This window comes from Hetaerina americana, unplaced genomic scaffold, assembly GCF_022747635.1.
Source record: "Hetaerina americana unplaced genomic scaffold, ioHetAmer1.1.p SCAF_5, whole genome shotgun sequence".
In the NCBI taxonomy this organism is placed as follows: Eukaryota; Metazoa; Arthropoda; class Insecta; order Odonata; family Calopterygidae; genus Hetaerina; species Hetaerina americana.
The window spans coordinates 61,883,154-61,902,180 of record NW_027287095.1 but is presented as its reverse complement, the minus strand read 5'-3'; the positions used below and the strand labels follow the sequence as shown (position 1 = coordinate 61,902,180).

The 19,027-nt window shown below is 40.0% G+C and overlaps 1 non-coding gene across 1 annotated transcript; it reads right to left on the bottom strand.

Moving 5' to 3' along the window:
* Positions 1–344: 344 nt before the first annotated feature.
* On the bottom strand, positions 345–417 carry TRNAR-CCU (transfer RNA arginine (anticodon CCU)). Its single transcript has one exon. It is a non-coding gene; the product is annotated as a tRNA-Arg (tRNA).
* Positions 418–19,027: the final 18,610 nt, after the last annotated feature.

Here is a 19,027-nt window from a genome sequence, read left to right as displayed (position 1 = left end):
TAAACCACTTTTATTACTACCTAGGTTTCGTTATGGTATAACATCTTCAGGTCTCCATACCATAACGAAACCTAGGTAGTAATAAAAGTGGTTTATGTGGCAAGGCGAAGTATGTTAAATTTAATTTCAATATGAAGAATTTCCAACAAGTGACGCCAGAAACTGTTTCATACTATATATCGCCTAAGGCTAGCAGCACAAGAAAAATTTGAACGCATTTTTGAAAAAGTAATATTACTGACAAAATGGCAAGAATAATTACCAAAGGAAAGGATTTAATGCATCATCATAGAGCTTCTTGCTAATTATAAGGTTATACTTTACGTGCGACATGAGAAAAAATTTACCCCTGGGGGGACTCGAACCCCCAATCCCCGGTTTAGGAGACCGATGCCTTATCCATTAGGCCACAGGGGCTTGGCTCTATGGCAGGCAAGCTAAAGGATTATAATGTATATTACCACTATTTGAGTATTTTAAAATTTCCAAATACGTGAAGTTTGGCAAAATGGTGGACCATTATCAGTAACATTTCGCGATAAAACATAAATCTTCTCAGAGTACGTGTGTGAATAGTGATAGTATAACATTCTATCACATGGCAAGGGAATCGGAGGGCCATTCGATGAAGGGAAGTCAGAAACGTGTGGTTATTTAATTTGGTAAGTTCCAATACCCTGTCAAAAGTTCGACATTCAAAATGGTCGCTCTACATACGTCACGGACTATCGTAATATTAAACAACTTCTATAAAAATATATACATTTTGGCCAGCCTGAGCTCATAAGTGTTGTTTCAATTTCAATATTTTGTGCCATCCAAGGAGTTCGCAGACATCAACGTATGGTACAATAGAGTTCAATATTAATGGACGTTGATAATATATTGTTTTATTGTTCTTTAAGCTTTCAGAGTAAATATATGCTGCTTAAATTTCAAAATATTCTAACCTACATTCACAGCCGCCAGAAATATGAGCATAGAAATTAATTAAGATTAAAAGTGTAATTAAAGTGGACGCTAATGTATTGAATTCATCCACTTGCGGATGAAAGGTGCTTTAACGTATCTACCATTGTTGATATACCACTCCAGTGTCCCGCGATCAGTCGCCCGAATAATTAATGTTATGCAGTGTTGATCCTATAGGTGTTTCGCTTTCTGTCAGTAAGATCATAAAGAAGAATGCCATTAATACTACTTACTAACGTCAAATTTTAGAACAGTACAATAAGAATTCCTACTGTAGAAATTCTATTAAAAAATATGGAATTTTATTGGTATTCTACCGGTAAGGTAGAATACATTGATGGACAATGTCTGTACAATGGTGTAACAATAAATTTACCTGCCACTCCCAACAATAAACAACCTGACATTGTATGCCACAGTAAGCTCCTATTCAACTCTGCATACTTCTTTTCATCCAACATGCCAATCTTATTCCTCCTCCTTTCTCGTTTGCCTAACGTTCTCCCCTGTATAACGCTCTATAACAACCCATTCCCAATCAAAACGCTCTGAATCCCTATTTTCCACCTTCTTTTGATTTCTTCCAAAAATCCTCTCTCCTCCCCACCATGTGTAGAACTTCCTCATTTGTTTTCCTTTCTGTCCATTTTTCCATACCCAAATTTCAAAAGCTTTCGATCTACGCCCATCATCTTGCTTCAATGACCACGTTCCCGTGTCCTACAAAACTACTGCCCGTATTTAAGTTTTTACGAGTCGTTTCTTAACTTCCTTATTCATAGTACCTGTAATCAATTCCCTCCTCCGTACAAAGCATCTTTGCCTAACACAATTCTTGTCCTTATACCCCTACTACCTCTATCATTTTGGTCCAAAACACTTTCAAAATAGGTAAACTGTTCCACCTGCTCTAGTTTATGAATTCCTATCATCATATTTAACCCAACCTTCCTCTTTCTCGAAAGTCGCATTTAATTGGTTTTGTTTTCATTTGTTCTCATCCGATACCTATCACATTAGCTGTTCTATGCGCTCAGTACTGTTTGCGAACCGTTGACTGATTGGCTAACTAAAGCTTCACCTTCAGCAAACCTAACTGGTTTCATGAATTCCCTACTGATTAGCATTTTTACCTCCAATTCCTCCCATGCCTCGCTTACCACTTCCTCTTCATGTACATTGAAAAGCACAGGTCATAATGGGCATCCCTATAAAATTCGAAGTGGAACGCCATATAATAAATTTTAGGAATAAAGCCATGAGCTTCCTATGGGAATATCACATTTTTTTATATCTATGAGTAACCACACCATGGCAATGCCCCAAACTTGACCCTGATAGTTACACCCAACCAAATGTAGACACGATCACCCAAATTATGCAATGTTTCTCAACTGATAAGAAAACAAACAGTAGATTTCGAATGAGAAATATTCATTCGTCAATAGAATCGTTCATTAACATCATACGAACGATGATGCTTGGGATTTTGATTCCCGATCCGATCAAATTCCTTCTTTATCTAGGGCAAGAGCCGCAAACTATATTCGTCAAGAAGAAGGGCAATGTAATAGCCATTATGGCCTTAGTAACAATATTATGTGCGTGGTTAGACCTGCCGCGGGGACGACGGAACTCCCGTTATCTCATCCGCACTGGTTTTAACTCCAAGCCACTCCGTAACAAGTGACGAACGCTCCAGATGTTTCGCAGATATGCTCAGAAAAGACATGCGTGAAAGCACGAGAATCCAACCACCTCTGCAACCACTTTTGCGGATACAATATTATATCATAAGAGTGTTTCTCGCGCACCATATCCTCCCCATCACCCCTTTCACTTTCCTACCATTCGAGAGGCGACATTGAGCGTAAGAACATAGGGCGTTTTCTGTTATCATAACGCCGACTTTTTTTTAGCGTGGCGGGTTATTATATTTTAAGTTAATTTTTACAGAGCATTTGCTAAAATATCGAATAATGATAACACCTTTATAGGTAATGATTAAAGAACCGAAATGAACATGTATGGACGAAAATTCCCAATGATGAATACTGGAGAAGATAAAAGACAAAGCGATTGAATTAAATTCTACCATAATATCTCGATATGTACATCATTCGCTGTACTTAGGCTAACAGGGTCCGAAGTAGAAGATGAGTTTTATACAAAAGATAGACATTGACAACATGAAAGAAATGTTTTATGATAATGACGTACTGATGGTTTTAAATTGAAATCTAGAAGTAACCAATCAAGTGTACGCTCAATGACAATAATATTATAGATATCACGTTTTTCGATAAAAATCGATGTGCCGAGATCGAAAACTTCGTAATGAGGTAAAATGATGGAATTCCGAGGGCTTTTGCTTAATCCCAATATTATTTATTGAGTGCATTTCTTTGTGGTCGATGCGTCTGCGCCAGAAAGGACCCCAGTGAAACTGCCAACATGAGTATTATCTTAAAGAAGTGACATAATACAATATCCTTCCCCATCCATTTAACAAAATTCAATCATGCCTGCTTTTTTAATATCGCGGGTACTCCCAATTTCCAGATTGAGAGTACGCACGGCAAAAAAGTGATAGCCTCATGCTGACGTAGTTTGTAACAAATGATATACCTGTTAGCACGGTAAAGTGCCAACGCCATTAAGGCTAGCAGCAGTGAAACTAACGCCCTTGCATATCAAATCTCAAGTGTTTATAGATTTTTCTAATGCCTTACGGGAGACTATTTCATATGTATTTCACCACATTAAAACAAAATACCTAACATTTTGGGACCCGAGTTTGTTATTAATTTAAAAGGATATTTCTGCCTACAGAGCTATTGAAACTAAGATATTTAAAATTTAACTACAACGAATGAACCTCCAGAACATGGACGCTGCAGATGCAATGGGAATTTTGAAATTACAAAATTTTAATCCCCCATTACAGGATGTAGGAATAATATGAAAATAGTCCCCTGGAGTCATATTTCAGCAGCGTCTTTTTATTTGGCTAAGCTCTTGAACGATATATATGTGGTAGAAAATGTGGCCGTAGCGGATACGGGTATGGGCCGCGGATTTCACATTTTTTTAGATATCCTCGGTGTAATGGTTAATATTGTTATTATTATTAGTAGTCTGCCACTTGTGATAAGTTTGGAATATACACAGAAAAAACAGCATCGTATGATTAGACACCGCAAACGATAAAATGATACGATAAAATGTTCTTCAATTCCGCATAAACGTATTCTCTATTTCGCTTCATATCGTCCAACATGCCTATCCTTTTTCTCTCCCTTACTTCACCTGCCCCACAGTCTCCAACATTCCATCCCCCAATTTCAATGCTCTGCATCCACCTTTCCTGTCTCGTTTGGCTCTATCCCACCTCCTCCCTCTTCCCACACCATGCCGAGTGTTTCGTTTGTTTTCCTTTCCGCCCATTTCACCTTTTTTCCATCCTTCTCCACGCCCACATGCACATCTCAAAAGCTAAATCTACGATTATCATCTAGCTTCAACGATCATGTTTCAGCACCATAAAAACCACCCAACATATTTTTTACTATGCTATTCAGTCGGGTGAGCAACCAACACAACTATTTCAGCAGTGAATTCTGTAGACATACAGTAACTCGCTATAATGGCAGGGTCCTGTATACTTTCTAACCGACCACAACGCCCAGGTAATCTGTAGCGGATTCTTCCCCCGACCGCCGGGTCTGAGAATGGATACTAAAAGCAAATTAAACTACTTAATAATATTTTGGAGATATGATGTTCGCAGTTTCGCGTATTTCACGATAACCGCATTGTGTTTTTTTTTCATTCTTAAATTTAGCCACTTTTCTATATGAAAAACGTGACGGATACAAAACTTTTTATGGAGTCCATGTATTCAATAGGATCACCTATATTACACGTTCGACTAAATCCAAATGGTGATGGTACTTTGTAGGCCAGTTATACAAAACAATACCAGTATCTCTAAAAATGCACTGGAAACCTAGGACGACTCACTTGGTTGACTTACCAGCCTACCGTTAGGATGCTCTTGACTGATGGGCTCATCAGCGCACATAAAAGGGACATAATACTCAAAGAAGTCGACAAAGCGTACAATTTCATCACTCAACCACCTTCACTAACGAGTCGTGGATTTTAATGGAATCTGTTCCGCGAGTTTCATCACTGATTAACAAGAGGAATTTTAAGAGTTTAATCGGTCAAAAATGCAGTTGGTCCTTTTTACAGTCGCCTGAGGAGAGGTCTTTATTATTTCATCGGTTCAAGTCATGCAACCGGGAGGGGAAGGTTGTCCTGGTTCGCTACTGAATGAGATTGAGATTATTTGGGAAACAAGCAAACGAGGAATTGGTATGCTACGATAAATATTTGTAGCTGCAGTTCCAGCAGTTTCTTTTGGTCGTCAAATTTCTTGAAGGCCATGGTGTTACTTCTGACATGATCGACTCCTTGCACCTAATTTCTCTTGTTCGATATAGCTGCATGATACCAATAATACATTGCAATTGTGCACAGTAAAGGAAAACGAGTAAAGAAACATGTTTGTTGCTGAATGTTTCCTCATTTCCCTTTCCTCAATAATCAATGTGCATAAGCGGCTTAAATATTGATTGGATGCTTCTGATTTTCACTAAGCTTTGAGAAATTTGGTAATGTTAGCTGTGACACTGCTCATTTCAAACGCTTACTTAAAATTCATAATGTCTCTCATCCGTAAAATCCGAGCGAGCCGGGTCGGAGGAATACTGTGACGAGCCATGGAGGAAGGCAACTAATCCCAGCCTCTGAAATGTTGCGTGTCCTCCGGCCGACCTAGTTCTCTTTTTGGGTACACGGTCCGTGATGCGCCTAGATTCGTTTGGCGGTCATCTTGGCCTTCCACTGCAGAGGTTCGAGAAAGTGAGGCTCGAGAGCCAGTGGGCAAATGCGATGGGATCTAAAATTTGGGCTCAGCATGGTAGAGGCAAGAAAAAAAAATCAATGTCTCTGTTGGCTCCCGACAGCGCTTGTTACAACAACCGTAACTGCACGAGCCTCGGCCAGAAAGAGTTGGGCATGTGTGTTTTGCGAACGAAAGACGCGTCAGTCGCAGATTTAATTTTGAATCACATGAACCTTCGTGAGGTATATTCGCTACATTGAGTGAAATCTAAGATTGTATGGACCATAGTGTGAGAACATGTTTAACCAAAAAGCTTGAGCTAAAAATACGTTTGTATCCGTAAAAGGCTTAAGTATTAGCTATTTATTAAATTAACGTCAGTCGGTGAAAAACCAACGATTCCGAATATTCTGAATTATTACCATTGCTACTAATTGGACGATAACTCTCTTCACCGATATTTAAAAAAAAAACAAATTTCGGAAACGGCATCGGGTTTAACTTAATTACAGGCACTAATTTTTAATAAAATCAAAGAAAATGGGTGCGTTAGTAGCTATGTCACAACTGTTTGCGGCATAAGTTTAATTCACATTACTGATAAGGAGAAGAGAAAGATTGACAAATATTCCACCCATTTTGACGCGCAATAATTTGCCGAATACCGTAATACGAATGGAAGAAGGCCAACGATGAATTACTGGAACCAGATAATGCCGAAAGTCAACGAAAAAGGCCAGGAGGTTCGCCGAGTCGCAAAATTAGCTTCGAACACCTTTGAAAGTTTCAACGGTCTAATAGTTGGTGCTCACAATTACGAATTAATTCAGCAGTTCCAATACAATCGTATTTTCCTGATTTCAACACTGCGATTCATAACGGTGCATGCTGTAATTTCTACAAAGTCGAAAGTGTGCCGACACGGTCTAGGATCGAGGAATGACCACATTTAAATATGTTATTCGGGAGCATTAGCCGATCTAGTACCCCTCTAATGAGGGCCATTAAAAAATAATATTTTTTTATTTAAAAAAGTTTTAAAAAATCACGTTAAATTTGAAACTAATCCATATAGTCCAGAGAACGTAATTCACACTACTGTAGAACACTTTACCCTTGAGTGACAGCGACAGGCATTCAAAATTAGTTTAGTGCATGTAAGCGCACAATATTTATTTTTAATCCCATTAAATCCAGAGATTTTTCCCAATCGGGGCCATGGCTCTTATGGACAGATACGAGGGTAAAGGATGCCTTTGGATCCATTCCTGTTTGGGAGCTGATATATTTACTGACTGTAAAATTTAATCTACTCCTAATCTCAAATAGCAAGAAATAAAGAGCTCTACGGCCTCTCAGTTAAATAAGAGGGGGGTGAAGAAACTCCAATGGCCATAATAAGTAATAGTAATTTCTTCCCCCCCCCCCCCCATCTTATTTAACTGAGAGGCCGTATAGCTCATTATTTCTGGCTATATTATGGCTTTCCAGTCATTTGAGCTGAACAAATGCCATCAATTGAAAACCATAATAGGGAAAATTGCCGAAGACATCCGTTCCTTAAAGTGTTGTTAACGAAGCAATATTTATCCTAAGTTCATCAATTCGCTTGCTCTGTATCGTAGAAGAAATCTAGATATTGACGAAGCGTTACGATGCAAAGCCCTTCACTCGGAAATATTATCTCTCAATGCCAAACGCAGTTACCTGGAATTGCAAACCGACAGTTTGCAAAAATATTTTTAAAAAAATATTACGACCATTGGAGTTTCTTCCCCCCCCCCCTCTTTCCTAATCTCAAAAATTAAAAATTCATTTAACTTTCTTAAAAAAAGCGAGATTCAATTTAGCTTTCGAGTTTGCGAATTAATACGCTAGCCTTTTCTCCATAGCCTTACGACAACACTTCCATACCTTGCCGATAATTAAGGACAGTGACTTAATGTGAAGCTCCTATCCAGATCAAAAGTCAGTGTAGAAGGGGTAAAAAGGTACTGCGTGATAAAGAAAGTGGCTGGAGACTGCAAAGCCAGAAAATGGACTACTTTCAGGCAAAAAACAACTTCCACCTTACCCTGCAAAGCGTCAAAATCAAACAACTTCAACCATTAAAACGTAAAATAATATAAATTTTGAACTTATTCCAACGAAAATCGCGCCAAAAGAAAATCTCAAGCCCATGGGTAATCATATCGTTTCAGGGGTTTACAGAATGAAGAATTTCCCTGAGTTCCATCATTAAATAAAGCGGTAACCTATGGGTACAGCTTTTAAATTGCCATTTAGAATGGAATTCGGGATTCATTGATGATTTATCATGTTTTTAACGCCCCTTTCACGTTTCCATACGCAGGAAATCGTAGATTTTTTTCGTTATGGTGGGAGCCTTTTGTCGAACCTTTTCCTCGGGCATCCCGTGGTCTCCCACCGGGACAAGCCATTGTTCACGACTTGATCAGCACGTCAGGCTCGAAGACTGCAAAGATGGACGCACAATTACCTCGAATGAAAGCCGTGTCGAATCGTTCTACGGAAGGTGATTCGACCCATTCACTAGTGGGTGTAGGTGAGACGGTGTGCGGGGGGAGGGGGTGCATTCACTGGAATCCTTCACGCGAATCGCGTCGGCCAACAAAGGATATGTTTGAGGAGGGAAGTAATCGTTTCTCGGTGAGAGAGAGAAGAGAGGAGTACTCGCGAAAGGATATTCATCAAAGTGGAGCGCTGCCGTTGGTTGTTCCCTCTTCAGGAACTGAACTGTGATGAAAGTGAACGCGAACGCCTTGATGTGCTTCCGTAGCCGATGGCGGGCCCTCGCGTGCCGCGTGTGGCGACTAAAATTAGAGACGGGCTAGAGGCATCCTCTCACTACACTGAGGAAGTTAAAAGAGTGGCCCACGAAAATCAGAGCAACTTCTTCAGATGCGAGCTTATATTCTTCGGGCATAAATGAATGATTTATGTTGTCGCGCGAAAGTGGCTTTTAAGTTATGATTTTCGCATGGGATACTGTAAGAGTATCTGTGCAAGAGTATCTGTGCAAGAGTATCTGTGCAAGAGTATCTGTGTGATTCTGGGGTTACTTCCGTTACGGAATGACTCTTATTCTGTAAATATTAATCAGTGGGAATATTACTCACTGGCTAAGGAAATTGAAATAAATTTGAAAGCATTCTGAGTCTCCCCTCATTATATTATGATAAGTTTAGGCACTAGACCTCAAACGTAAGTAAAGAAAATTATGATTGAAGGACAGTCTCTTAGATTACATATATGTGTATACCCTCTCTACTGTAATAACTATTTCTCTGATTTAAATCTACATTTATTTCTTGGCTTTCCAATTGACTCATTGGTTGATGCGGCTCCTCACAAAGTATCCGCATGTGATTGTACACTTGATACCATCCGAGGTGATCGATGAAGACGGGGGATGCAAGTCGATTGATTTAAAACTATGAGAACTTCTGGTCGAGTCCATGCAGTGAATGATGTGCTCACTGGAATTCTGATTGTCTCGTGGAGAGAATTATAAGTGAAAGAACGACGTTCCTTCACTTATAATTCTCTCCACGTCGGATGAAACTTTTGTAATCTCCTAGGTGCATTCTATTTACTAACCCGCACAACTCTTTTTCACCCACATGTATTTTTTGGTGAAAATAAGGAGTGCTATCGCTAAAGGAGAAAAATCCACTTAAAAAATTATCCATGCGCAATACTTCATAAGCTTTATGTGTTCCCTTGTCGATAGTAAATAAAACAGCAGGTATTCACTAAAACCGTTTAAATGCTGCCTTAAATTATGTTTTACCTTTTCGCTTTAAGTTTGACCTATTCAACATTTAGCAACAGGCTTAGGTAACAGAGGACGATATTAAGCCCTTTTGAAAGATTTTGCGGAATTTGGCTTTCCCATTTGCACCAAAACGCCTCAAATGAACTCGGCAAACAGTCGCCTCCAGACGTTTATCTAAGGCAACAATACTAAGTCGTTCCTGACACGTCGTTTTCGTCGTGGATTAGAAGGGGGATTTTTTCTTTATTTTCATTGCTTTTTAAAATGCTGTCGCCATATTTTTTAAATGGAACTTTATTCGAGATTATTTGGAATTATTTCCTTCGATTAAATTCACTGTTATTTCCTATGTCCAGTGCATTAGTCGGAAATAAAACAAAAACACCCAGATATAAACCTTAAATGTCTGCACAACACTGGTTTACCAAAAGATAATACCACCGCTCAGCATTCAAGTCGTTCAATTTTCACGCGGTTCACGGGAAAACAATTCATCTACATTCACACAGTACCCCGTATGCGACCAGGAGACGCGTGGCAGGGAATGTTTGGTCACTAGCCTTTAGTAACTTAAAGGATAAGTTTTAAAGGTAAGTGGTTCGCAGCTAGGTAGATTGGCCGAAGATTTTTCGTTGCTAACCTTTGTTTTTGTTGTTTTCGCAACTCGTACGATAAATGAAATGAGTCACTAAGTCGTTTGAAGCTGCAGTCTATAGCTGCTTCAATGATTCCTTCGGTGTCGTAAGTTAAATCGAGAACGCTTATGGGGGAAACGTTTTCCGACTCTGATAGTTGGACTTTATGGAAGCGTCTCTCGGAATTGTTTAAAAAACATTAAATCCATTAACGCACCTTCTGGGAGGGATGTGCCTCGCGAAGTGGAAATGGGGGAGAGGAGACCCTTGGTAGGCGGTGCAGACGACGAAACCCAGTGCCGCCTTTACGGGAGATACCGGATGGCACAGTGGCTGACATTCTCGTGCCCTTGAGGAGAGGGGGCGCAGGGTCGACGGGACGGCCTTGCCCTCGACGGTGGCGCCACCCCGCCTCCGCTCCTCCCGCCTTCCGCAAGCCATCCCCCGACTTCCAGGAGGTCGAAGCGTGAGGGGTCGTTTCCCGCTAACCGGAGATAAGAGGTGTGGGGCATAAGGAGAGGGAGGGGATCGACGCCGGGAGGTAGGGGGAGGGGCGCATAGCTCGCATTTAGCTGTTTCCTTAAGCGTTGAAAAGGTTCATAAAGCTGTTAAGTTTAATTTTATCTGATTAAGTCGTGTACGCCGATGAGCGCGGATCATGGTAGAATTAAGGCTTAAGCATCGCTATGAAAATGTATAATAATTAATTAGTTTAAAATTAAATGTAATAGAAACAGATACCGGTTAGCCAGTTGGTTTATCAATACCTAATCATGATATTGCCAACCCGGGAGCATTTTAAAATAATTCAAAATAAATACGATCGAAGAGCCCAGGAGTATGGCTCGGCGCGAATTCTCATCTCTTATCGAGGAGAAAATTTCCATTTGGCTTTATGATACCGATACATTCGCGGTCGCATAAATATACATTACATAACGTGATGTTTTCGTGCCCTTTCCAGATTGGGGGTTTCGCTTACAAGTTACCCCACAAAAATAACCGCAAATGAAACATTAAACATTGTATGGTATATTAACAGAAGGACAAGGCATTTTGTCTCGCTCGTCTTGCAAGAAATAAGGAGTAATGTTGACGTTTAAGGAAGAGGATTAGTAAGGGCCGACAATTCCATCCCGCCTATACCACCCACCCCCCGTCCCTCGCCCCAACCCGAGGGATGCGAAACTGGAACTGATTACGGTAAACACACACCGTCATCTAGGTGAGGGCTGCGATGTGAGCAACCCCTTTTGCCGGAGATGCGAGCGTGTATATGTACATACACACGGACGCAAGCATGCAAGGGATAAAAATGCAACGAGGCGGATGCCAGGTTGAGCAGATGATTCCACTCTTTTTTTACGCTTTTTCGGTGAATCTGCTGATAGGGACGAGGGGGGGACGGGAGAGAATACACGCCGTCGCGTGTGTGTGCCAAGTCGTCCACTAGTTCACTGGAGTAACGAGTAAAACGCGGAAAAAGTGAATCACTCGCCAAAGCCGACTTCTCCGGGGCGTGATGATAATTCATATATCCTCGCGGATGTAGTTATGTATGGTGGGAAGGGGGCGGTGGCACTGTGCTGCGCGCGGATTCTGACTGCAAAATCTTCTTGAAATTACGGGGTGAGATAGCCATGTGCCAAGAGTGGCTGCTGTTTGGATGTTTCACGAGAGCCTGCGATTAGCGATGTCAATTAAACTAAAGCAAAAGCGTAAATATTTTCTTTGATAATAATTACAAAAGTGCTTTCAAGCGATAATACATGATTTTAAAAAAAATGAATGTGGCACTTTTCAAGCGAAAAACAAAAGTTAAACTTCCTAACCTACCGGATTGAATCGTACTCGATTCCCCATTCAACCAAAAGGAACTTGTTTGCATACCTTAAAAATCAACACTAAAATAGCTATACTTTATCTTAACTTTTATCCTATTCTATACAGTACTCTCCAAGCCATCGCTAAGGTGTGTGGCACGGGGTGATTACACACTAGGCTTGCAACATTCAAACATACACGCATACGAGAAGAGCTGTTGGTAACAATAAGGTCAATGTCTAAAGCTAGATGAGATAAAGACAACATACTAGACTACTTAGAATGAAAAAAGAAAAATAATTTCCCTCCCTATTTCCCTCTCCCGATACTTTTATTCTGATACCTTCTCATTCGTGTGGATAATTTTCGCTTGGGTATTACCGAAATTTACCGAAAATAACATAAGTTGCGTAATATAATGCGAGAATGATTTGCTTAGTCTCTTTCAAACATAGCATTTTATTCCTTGTCCATATTTTTCTTAAGCGTTGGTACGGGATGTCCGTAAATGTCTTACAATAGGTGTCCACAAATGTCCACCGCAATTCAATTTAGCATCATCGAACCTATCCCAAAGTTCAACCCGAAAAGTGATTTTTGCGATCCCAACAAATAACCTATCCCATAAAGAAGAAAGGGGAAGAAAACTCCAATGGCCGTAAGGATTAGTTGCCAATCTCTCGTCAGACCAATTGTTGTGTTGGTGTGACGGGAATCACGTCAGGGACCAACCACAACCTCTCGACCAGAATACCCTCTGTGGTGGTTTACGGGAGATTAATCCGCGTCAGGGACCAACACACAGCCACACGCACACTATCCTGCCTGAAATCCTTCACGAGGCTGTGAGACCCTGTTAAAGAATTTCAGATGGAGATGGAATCCTTCACGAGGCTGTAGAGTAGACCCCGTTAAAGATTCCAGGATATTCTCAAGCACACACTCTGTGGCTGGCACAGACCAAACACACACACAAGCACTCGAGAAACGCACACACACTCAAAAGGGCCCAACTTCTGGGAGAATCTGGACACAGGTAAAAAAGCAACTAGGAAGTGCGTCGAACACGCGTGTTTCGGCCACAAAGTGGCCCTCTTCAGCGAACCGAAGGGAAAACACCTCCAACACAAGGTTGAAAGTAAACCTCCCGTAAACCACCACAGAGGGTATTCTGGTCGAGAGGTTGTGGTTGGTCCCTGATGTGATTCCCGTCACACCAACACAACAATTGGTCTGACGAGAGATTGGCAACTAATCCTTACGGCCATTGGAGTTTTCTTCCCCTTTCTTCTTTAATTGAGAGGCCGTAGAGCTCATTATTTCTTGCTAAACCTATCCCATAGTTCAACCCGAAAAGTGATTTTTGCGAAAATTAATGGTTATCCTTATTGTAGCGGGTATTTGCAGATATGCAAGAGCAAATTTAATGGCACATATTTCCTATTCACAAAATTAACGCCACTTAAAATTCATCCACACTTAATATAATTCCAAGAAAATCTTATATTCGACTGCAAGTCAGATGCGACACATTAATGTGTTGAGGAGAGGGAAATGATTTATCACACGATAAGTCTCTCTTATGAGTGCAAACTATTTTTAAAACACACGTATGAACGTAACCAAACTTTGATAAATCGGGGATCGAACGGTTTTTCGAGGGCGCTAATGGTATTGCCATTAACCAATGAGCGCAGTTATTTATGAATTTTAAAACTCTTCCGTTACACTTCACCAGTTTTACCTAATTATTACTTTTTGCTTGAAACTATATTCTGGAATAAAAAAGTAATATTTTAGAAATTTCTAGGTCGAAACTATTGCATAAACTGATTCCACACGAACACAATCCCTGTGGCACCCTTTTGGGCACAAATGCATGTCCTATTTACGCTGGCATACTAATTGTGCAGTTCCATTCCTTCACAACGTAGACTGTTTAAAGGGTCCTTCTAAAAACAAAATTCATAAATCCCAAGGCTTCTACGAACACCCCTTGAAAAGTGAGAATGCCTCTTCAGTAGCCGAGGGGCTATTATTTTATTTTCTATTCTAAATGCTATCCCGCGACCCAGTACTAGGGTGCGTGACAGGAGGTCATTGCACACCAGGCCTGCTACATCAAATATTACTCACTTTGTAGCAAATGATAACGCTACGAATCGATCATGTTCGCCTTCCACAACAACACGCATAAATATTCAAAATTGATCAAAAATTACGCTTTTCTTAATTGTTAGTTATTCAAATAATTCAAATAAGTATTGAATTGTATTAATATAATTATCGGATGCAGAATTTTTTTCAATCGGCACATTACTACCGTAAACATGGACCGATTAAAGAAAAGAACCGGTCTGATCTAGGATCAAAACGGAATCACGTCAATGCTACAATAGTCTTGAGAGAGAAAGTAGCAAGAGCCAGGTGAAAATAGCCGGCAGATAGCAAAAGGAGCTACCCCAACACCCCTCACTCCTGTAACACAAACATCAACAAACTTTCTCACCCAGATTTTTCTTCATTCGTAATAAGGAGATCTGAAGATAATCCAAAGCTGAAGACGAATTAAATTTTTGTGCCAATGATTTGGTACCGGACGAATTTTGTAAGGGTTATTCACGGGTAGGCTAGGTAATCTACTGGTTAAGGTAGGTTTTTGGATGGACGTAATTACTAATTAAATAATTTGTGACCCCTAGAAAAACACAATATCCTACTCTACATCAGGTCCCTCTTCATCTCTGAGTACTTTCTTCCCCCCTTCATCCCGTCCAACATCCCTATCCTGTTCCTTCCCTTTCCTCGTTTGCCAAACATTCTCCCCTCAATTACAGTCTTTAACATCCCGCTGCCGGTCAATACGCCCTTCATCCCTTTTTCCTGCTTCCATAGGATTTCTCCCAACAAATCCCTCTCTTCGCCCACCATACCAAGTACTTCCTCATTTGTTTTCTTCTCGGTCCATTTCACCCTCTCCATTCTTCTCCACACCCACATTTCAAAAGTCTCCAGTCTACATCCATCCTCCTGCTTCAATGACCACGTTTCCGCGCCGTACACAGCTATGCTCCATATCAAAGTTTTTACGAGCCTTTTCTGAACATCCTTACTCAACATCCCTGTCATCAACTCCCTCCTCCTTGTGAAAGCCTCTTTGCTTGGGACAATTCTTCTTACGTCCCTACTACTTTAACCTTGTTGGTCCAAAACACTACCAAGATACGTAAACTGTTCTACCTGCTCTAGTTTTTTCCCTCCTATTCTAATGTTAAATTTAGCCTTTGTCTTCCTGGAAAATCGTAAAATCTTCGTTTAATTGATTCAAAACAAGTAGGCTTGAAAAGAGTCCGAAGATACTTCCTTCCCAAAGAAAAACTCTATAGGCCTACTGCCGCCTAGTTCCTCTTAAAACGGGATGAAACTGAAAGAAAAACGATTTGCAAATTTCCTTAAGGAAAGTTTTGTGCAGCTTATCAAAGGGGCCAAGAAATTGCCAAGCAGCGGCAGAAGTAAGCGCAACGCTCAGAGAGGGTAGGGATAACTCTCCCAAGAGATTATTTTTTGCCTATTAGTGATGTTTTCGGCGCGGAATCCAAGCTAAAGGTTAAACCTTCAGGCAACTCTATTCACTAGACATGAGTTAACTAGAACTTCGCGCGAATCGAAATGTAGGCGCAGGGAGAGCAATTGCCTGCCCTGCCCTGAATGCGTGAATTTCAGCCGCCTTATGGCTTATTCTTTCAAAATTATTACGTCTATTAATTAAAAGAGACGGCCGACGCCTGAGGTCATTTGTGCGATTAATGAAAGTTGGGAGGGGTGGGCTGTTCAGGGATTGACGGAAGGTTGGAGAGAAACCCGAATCAGCATTAGCTTACTCTAATAACGAATCGCGCCAAGGGGTCCGCCGTTCAACGTCCCATCCGACATACGGCTTACAGAACTTGCTCTTGACTTGTGCTCTGCATAACACCGCAAGTAGGGATCGGGATACCACAGAAGAAACCTGCCACCTCCGGGATACCAGCTCGGGAAATCGGCGTGAAAAGCGGGTATATTGCCTTAGTCCGGCATGAACTCTTCTCTGACCTTACCAAACCAAGCTTTGGGTTGATCACTTAGGTTTTCAGCCTTATTTCGAGACCCTTCCTACCCGCGACCGAACGAATCGCTAGCTTTTGGAAAGGTTTATTTATGATGGAATACTTTATACATAATGCATTAATAATTTATTCTTGGTTCCAAAGACATGCATATCTGGTAAATACTGTAAGCAATAGGCTTGTCCTACTCATTTGCATGTTAGTGATCGTATATAATCTTCCAGTTACTCGTTAATCGATCCCTTCTGAAACAGCCAAACATTTCTACGCAGCATCACGTAAATACACATCATGTAAGTTAAAACATATTGGTACGTTTACAGTTGTTAACGCAACGGAAGACGACTACATAAACACAACTGAGTTCTGTAGTAGACAGTAGAACTTAAGTGAAATCATTGGCGTGTTGGTAACTTTTCAGGGCAGGGATTTTCAGCTTCTGTGGTATTGCAAAAAAGATATGTAGGGACAGTTTCTGGCATATTTTATTTATAAAGTCCTTTATTTCTTGCTACATTTATTTTAAAATAACGGTCTGTACGGAAAATATAATGTAACGATATCGGAAGGCAGGAGATAAGCCTAATATTGATGCTACAACTGTGAAAAAGACTGAAAAAATATTTTTCCCATATTTAACCGTAAAAACTGTTATAATATTATCAAAGGACAAAAGCAGGCGACCACTAGTATATATTAAATTGAACCGTATGGCTGGTGAATCAATTCTAAAGGGAGACAAGGACTAGGCACAAATTCAGGGGATATCGCTAGTTTTCCCGACACCAGCAGTCCTAAAAATCTGGAAATTGCTGATACAGGGGACTAGGAATTTTACTTTATCTATGAAATTCAAGGGTTATCAAATGGCAGTGGAAAAGAAACCAATTGATCCCTTTTCATTGATTCTAATTTTAAACAGATATTTAGAAACACCCTAATAGTTTCACAACATTAAGAGGAACGGAGTATTTTTTCCACATGATTTCTGTCGGTATAAATCGTTTTATTGTGATAGCACATCATCAGGTTCAAATATCAAAAAGCTTTGGGGTATACGTTTAAACATTTATAATACCAGGGTCGGCGGCAAGGTTGATTCCAAATTAAAATATTCTGCAGAATCCTTTTTAAATTATGTCGAAGAGTACGCAGTTCCTTTTTATGTTATGGATACACACAACTTACACAAAGTAAAATCTGAAACTATAGAGATTACCCTGATAGTTGTTCATATGTAGTAAATGGGAGTATTCTATATCATTGGGGACAGAAGTGACTTGAGCCTCATGATGATTTTCATCTGTCAACTTTCCATTGTAATCAATATTATTCCGACGGTGACGCGATATTTTAGCCAGTTTGTAATTCTCGCGCAGCTTTTAAACTCATAATCATAAAACTTAGATGGCGAGTGACCCTTTTCTTTCTAAGGCCCCGAGCCATCGCCCAATACCACTAGGTATCAATAAAGGCAGAACCCAAAACCCAACCCTGTACCTTCATAACTTATTCTAAAAATGAGTTTTCAAAAACACGCCACATAATAAATATTTTAAAAATATAATAAATCAGTCTGAGCTAAGTAAACTAACCAAAAGATTTGAAGTAGATTAGGTAGATTAAACTACCCATTCTGTTAACTTTTAACGCCAATAAAAGACAGTAGGTGAATATGATATTTTCCTAATTAAGTTATTCGCACATGACGTAGGGTTAACTACTTAATAACCTCATGTATTTGGCTTAAACATGCAGAGAACTTAAGGGGCAATATTTTAAATCATTGTGATAAAGGTATACTTGATGAACATGAAAGCAGGAGCGTAGCCAGTGGGACCACGACTGCCATTAAACTTGAAAAATATAAGGAATTTTGCAGATCTGGTATTAAAAAAACAGCCTCTGATTTTAGGGTTTTCCTTTATGAGTGTGTTTAAATCCCCCCCCCCTTTCACCCCAATAAAATCTGTCAACTAAAGTATAGAATGCCTAACAATACTATGGAATTTAATGAGGTACTTACATTTAATGAGGTATCCACAAAATCAGCAACGAAATTAATATGCTTCGGAAAATCGAATAAGCTGCCTCAAGATGATAAATTCACATGCAAAAAATGTAAATAAGCGCCCCACGTTCATAGACCCCAACGACCGTCCACCGACAGTTTGAACGAGCGGTAACTAAAAGCAGACCGCTGATTTTCAAGTTTTATGTCAAATGAAAAGCGCCCCAACGGAGTTCCAAGCAAGTTACAACACGCGGTGTGACTTCTACATAGCTTTATAGCGCCATCTTTTGATATATGAATCAACTTAGTCACCACATAGCTTGTTATTCAACTCATAAGTCAACAAAATGAAAATTGTATTGGGGTCCCAGAGTAAATAAATAGGGTAAAGAGGCATTGACACAGCACCAATAATTTCAACAAATAATGTGTAAAACATTCTGTACTATAAAAATGAATAGACGAATTAATTACATTAGGAAGGAATATGAACAAATACATCAAGCGAATTTGCGAATTTCCTTGTTGAAATTTGAGCGCCAACCTCCTATTAATGTTACCGAGCCAAGTATAATGGTATTCCAATATCGTGAGTGTCGACTATTCATTCAAAAACTCACAATGTATACTCAGAAAACATTAGGTTGCCAGATCCTATTTACATTTAGACAGCAAAATTTTCAAGACAAAATTAAAACCATAGTAATCACTTCAGAAGCAAATTAAAGGTAAAACTGGAAATAAACAACTCTTGAGGTAAAATAT